This window comes from Gavialis gangeticus, unplaced genomic scaffold (genome assembly GCF_001723915.1).
Source record: "Gavialis gangeticus isolate Ggan-Ray unplaced genomic scaffold, GavGan_comp1, whole genome shotgun sequence".
NCBI lineage: Eukaryota > Metazoa > Chordata > Crocodylia > Gavialidae > Gavialis > Gavialis gangeticus.
This window is the reverse complement of record NW_017729022.1, coordinates 86,536,267-86,542,047: the sequence shown is the minus strand read 5'-3', so window position 1 is coordinate 86,542,047 and position 5,781 is coordinate 86,536,267.

Below are 5,781 nucleotides of genomic sequence, written 5' to 3'. Positions count from 1 at the left end.
AATACATCAAGGGTGAGAAGGAAAGATAAAAACCAGCACCTGGTGCAGTTTGTGGACAAACTAGAACCACCGGTTCTTGGATGGAGAGAAGTCCGGTCTACTTGGATTGTTTTCTTACCTGCTGCAGTTTTGCAGTTCTTGTTCTTAGGATTCAGGGGAAACAGGAGATAATGGTTTTATGTTCCTTAATGCACATTGTGGACTGAGCTGAAGGACAGCATCTTCCAGCCTATTGAGGCCTGGCATGTGAAGTGGCAGTGAGTGAAGGTGGAAGAAGTTTTACATTTCCCTGTTCATGGTATAGGATGGGGTTACCCTGAAATAATCAGCAGGGTCAAACAGAAGGCAGACCAACTTGCATTTATCCAGATCAACTTATGCCAACAGAGATATGATAATGAAACAAGGTCATCCTGTGGTGCAAACCTGAATTTGGGCCTTATGCAATTTAGATCTTTCTTGTGTTAGCACAACTTGGTAAGGCCCAAACCCAACCAAGGGCCTGTGTTTCCTTTCCCACCTATCCTGAACCTGGGGAGAATAGTGAAAAGGACGTGACTGTCTTGGCTCCAACTTCCATATACAGTTTTGCCTCTTTAACTTAAAAACCCCACTGTCCTCCTGGTGCCAGAGGGTGTCCTTTTCTTGTTGCAAACTCAAGTAGCAAACACACAGAATGTTAGAGCACACAGCAGCTTTTAAAGCAGTAACATTAATTTGCTCTTCCTCCTCCTCCCTGTCCCCCCAGCAGTGTGTGTGTGTGTTGTAAAGACTCTAATGGATCCTTGGGTTACCCTTGTGGTCAAGGAATCAAACTTTTGGGCAATGCCTTAGAATACGGTACTTGCATAAAGCCAAGCACTTTTGTGTGCACTCCAATGGTTTTTAAATATTTTTATACATCCTCACTGAAATTATCTTGGAACATTGGAGAAATCTAGATTGCATGATCTAGAACAGCTGTTGGTTCCATTTTTTATCAGTTGATCCTAAAACATTCATCACCACTACTTTGTTTATTTTAATTCTTTTCAAATGAATTTTCAGATAAATGTTTACATCAGACACTGGTGTGAGGAAAGTGTTACATCATGAAATGTTAAAAAAAATGTGAAAAGCCACAGTGGCTGTGTCAAGCTGAAACTGTTACCAGCTGCAATAAAGAAAACTCCAAAACATACGATGAACCAGCCTGTATATAATTCACAGAGAAGGAGATTAAATCCTTCTTGATTGATGCAAGACAACACAAGACACCAGAAGTTTCCCAAATGTTTGTGCTTTTGGGAATGACATTATAAGTAAGGTAGCTTGGCAGACAAGGATGTCGTTAAGGGTGTAGATGTGAGGGGGAGAGGCAGATGCCATGTGTGATGACATTGCAGTAATTTAAATAATAACTATATGTGTATGAAGTCCAATCCACATGAAGGGATTTTGCTTTGGCACCTTCCTCTTGGGATGAGAGGAAACTCTGATATTCAGACTGTTCCAGGCTTTTTTCGTTGGTGTGTATGGACTGTTAATAGAAAAGTATGTACAGTGTACCCTACATGTATAAAACTTCCAGCCTGTTTTCTTACGTTTGGTTGTGTTTTATTGTTTGTTTTTATGCACACTTGCTTTGTTGGTATTGAGATTTAAGCACCTCAGGTGGCCAACTGAACTAAAAAATAAAAGTCATTAATTATTTTTTTTCCTTCTGGTTGTCAGAGTTCCTGTTTGTTTCAGTCACCACTTGCTCCCAAAATGGAGTTTAACCAAGACCCAGGGAGTGAGGGAGGCTGATCCCGTTGGTAAGGCACAGGCCTAGTAATCAGGAGGTCTAGGCTCTGTTCTTGTCTCTGCTTGAGTTACTTTGGGACTTGGGTGTGAGTCACTTATCCTTGTGTCCAGTTGAAATATATCGGGGCTTTTTGCTGGAAAGGCAAACAAGCCTACTGCTCTGATAAAGCCAAAGTGCTCCATCTTTTCAGTATTGTATGTTGCTTCCTCAGTTCCTCCAGCAGAGAAGCCAGCAAGGACAGAAGATAAAGTAGCCTAGAAGATGCCAATAGAGAGGGATTGGAGAAGCAGCCTGAATAGTAAGAACTGGCGCTAAGTCATAATCCTGGGACTGAAAGGAACACAGAGCCCAGACCCCTGCCAGTTGTGAGTACTATTTTAAAAGAAAATTACCATTGTTTTTCAAGTTGCTACAGAGGACAACTGCTTAATGGAGCAAGGAGCACCATGGATCCAGCAGATATGATGCTTGCACCAGTGAAACAACTGTTTGTTTGCTTATTTCCTTGAGGCAATGGTTTTTATGGTGGTATCTTTTATTCGGACCAACTGTATAGATGGGAGAGATGTTAGACAAGCTTTTGAGCACAAAAGTGCCTTAGGTCTGGGAAAGAAGCAGAAAAAGTCTTACGTTTAATTATCAGATAAAACAATGGCTTGTGTGCAATTCCATGTGTGAACGAAGTCTAAGAATAAATACAGAAGCTGTCAGCACATGTCACCAAACAGATCCTTGCTTCTTGCATAGTTCCTGGGCCATAACATGTACAACACCTCTTCCTGGAAGATGCCTGCAGTTGCACTAACATAGTGACAGAGCCCCTGAAACCAGCAGCACTACCTCTAAAGCTGTGGTAACCTGGCAAAAAGCCAGGCTCAGCCCTTCTTCTATCAAACATCCTTTTAATGTGGTGCTTGTGCATGCCTTTGTCCCCATTCTCTTGCCATAGGGGATGCCATTGAGCAAGTGATGTGTTGTCACTGCATCAAATGCCTGTGTTCATCACTGCCATGCTTTTCCATCTGCTTACCTGCAATAGCAGTGTGGGCTGTTGCCCATTCTCCTTAACTCAACATGTCACCAGAATCTGCTCCACAATGAGCCACCATCCTGTATGAAACCTAAAAATGCTGAAAATTGCACCAATGCACTTCCATTCCCAGTCTCCTTGTCCTGGGCAGCCTCAAGGATGATGCTCAATATAGAACTTTATCTCTGGAAGGACTCAGGCTAAACCCCAGCAGCTCCTTCATCTCCAGACTGGAACAGCTCTTTCTGGACATCACCTGAATCAAATGTACAGGCTTTTGCCCTGATTGGTCTGTAATCTCCCCTTCATGAGTGAGCCCATGTGGCAGGTTTGCAAGTCACCAGACTTTATGCATTGTTCACCCAGCAGGAAACGCATAAGCTATCTAGGGGAAACCCAGCTGGGGAAAACTGAAGTGCTGAATCTTAAAACATCTTATGCAAACAAATCTTTCTCAGAATGAGTAATTAAACCTTACTATGGCAAACACTAGTTAATTTACTATCCCCATTACACTGAAAGGATATTCTTGCTTTCTGCTGACGGGATATTTTATTGCTCTTTTTCTCACTGTCCTTTTTCCACAGTCAGCTTGGGATTTCCATCACTTCTGCCTGCTGGGTGGCAGAAGTGAAACGGATCAAGTTTTTGTTATAAGCAGATGACATTTTGAAGGCTATTGTCAGATGTTTTGACTCTGCCTATCTTGATGGCCCCGGAGGTGATAACAGCAGGGTTATCTCTGGCTTGCAGGGACTTCCACCCACTTGCCCAAATGTGGAGGGATAGAGAAAATGGTCTGGTTAAGGCAGCAGGGTGACCCAGGTGGCCGTTGCACCCGGGGCAGCAGCTGCTGGTTGCCACTGCTGCCACAATCACAATCACACACCTGCAGCAAAAGCTGTTTTTCCCCCCCCCAACGACCTCCATCAGTGCCCAGGACAGTTGCCCCTGTCACCCTACCCTAACTATGCCACTGAGTTAAGGCACTGTACTGGGACTTGGGAGAGCTGCATACATTGCACAGCTCTGCCACTGATTTGCTCTGTGACAGCAGGCAAATCACTAGCCCTCAGGCACTGCAGGGAGCCATCTGTGAAATGCAGATAACAAAGATCTGCCCGTTCCTACTCTTCATCCATTTTACCTGTTTAGATTGTAAATTAATTGGGGTAGTGACTGTCCCTCATTACATGTCTGTACAGCGCATAACACAACAGAGCCCTGATCGCAGGGCTCCTGATGTTACATGTTTATACACATGATGAAATGCAACTCATTTGAGCCTTCCGAGTGTTTCCCACATCACAGTTAGCCCTTGTCTTGGTAGGCCCTGGCAGTACGGAAAGCTACACACTGTGTGTCCACAGCAGCTTAGGCTGTAAGACTGTCCATGAAATAACAGAGGTCTCCTATCAGGGAGCCCAGGGTTGGTAGTCTGATGCTTTTACTTCATACTTAAATGTAAGTGGAGCAATCTGGGAAGGGTAAATCTTTACACGTGTGCACATCTTCTGTTTTCCCCTGCAGATTTCTTCCATTGTCTCATCCCTGAGGACACACTATTCATTCAGCCCCACTCTGCCCGTGCCTTCACCAGAGAGACGAACCAAGCCAAGGGGGAGTAATGGAGCCTGGGAGCTATCCAAGTGCTTGAAGTTCAGCAGACAGGCAAAGGGCTAAAGAAAATGTTAACAATGGTATCAGTGCAGCAGGTGCTTGCAGCCACAATATGTAGCAAGGGAGAGAGGTAGGGCTTTTTCTGGGTTGTGTTGTGATAAGTTCAGGGACTGGCACATGAGGCCACAGTCAGTGAGGTACGCTTATTGGCTTGAGGAACAGCAGTGCTGGGGTAATGAGCGGGTCCTCCAGGTGCTGAGATTGGATAAAGCCAAAGATCTTGCTCCTTGTTTCCCACCATTTATCTCCACATCCTGTAACTTTCTGGGAATAACAATCACAGCGATAATGAAAGGGAAATTGTCTCACACCAAGAGCAGCTACTGAGCAGCCGGCTCTCTGGCTTCCATCACCCACCCATGCGCCGAGTGGGAAGTCCTAGCAGTGAGTCCCAGGGGTGACTGGCTTGTGCTAGACAAATGCCTCTGTGGGTCCCAGAGGCCACAGCTACACGGGATGCTTAATTTGCAGTAGCCTAGTAACACTGTGCAGTATGGCATGGACAGTGCTAATATACTACTGCGCAGTATTATTAGACTACTGCACAGCAGTGTCACTAAAAAAGCATGTGCTGCTGCTAATGCACAGTAACTGTAGTTCCTGCATATTTACTTAGTACTTCATTAACCAAGTACTACATTAAATGTACTAAATTAAATGCACAGTACCTACTGCGCATTAATGAATATGTAGACATGGCTGGGTGCTGTGTGGACTGGAGCAGGTGATCACCCCCTGGGGCAGGCTGGCCCACGGCCCCCGAAGGAGCAGGGTTCTGGCCAGGAGCCCCAGGGTCTTGGTGGCACCAGAAGGCAGGGGAGCACATGTCGTGGACAGATGCCGGTGGAGCGGACTGGGTGTGGCACCAACACGGCCCTGGAGCTTGCTGGCCGCCTGACCTCACTCGTCCCAAGGGCCAGGTTGGGAGCAAGTCCCCGGATTCTCTTCACCCCGCAGGGTTCAGAAACAAGGCAAAGGTTTAAGCTGGATATTGGGAGGAACTTTCTCAGGAGGAGGGCAGTGAAGCACTGGAAGGGATTAGCCAGAGGGGGGGGGATCTCCATCCCTGGGGGGGTTTTAAGGCCCAGCTGGACAAAGCCCTGGTGGGGTGCTCTAGTTGAGGCTGGTCCCGCTTTGAGCAGGGGGTTGGGCTGGCTGGCCTCCAGCCGCCCCTCCGCCGCGACATCTTCCGTGACTCTCCGGAGAGTCGCGTCCTCCGCCCGAGCCGCCTCGCGGGGCAGCGGGGGGGCGGCCCCAGTCCCGCCTCCCGCCCGAGCCCGGGGCG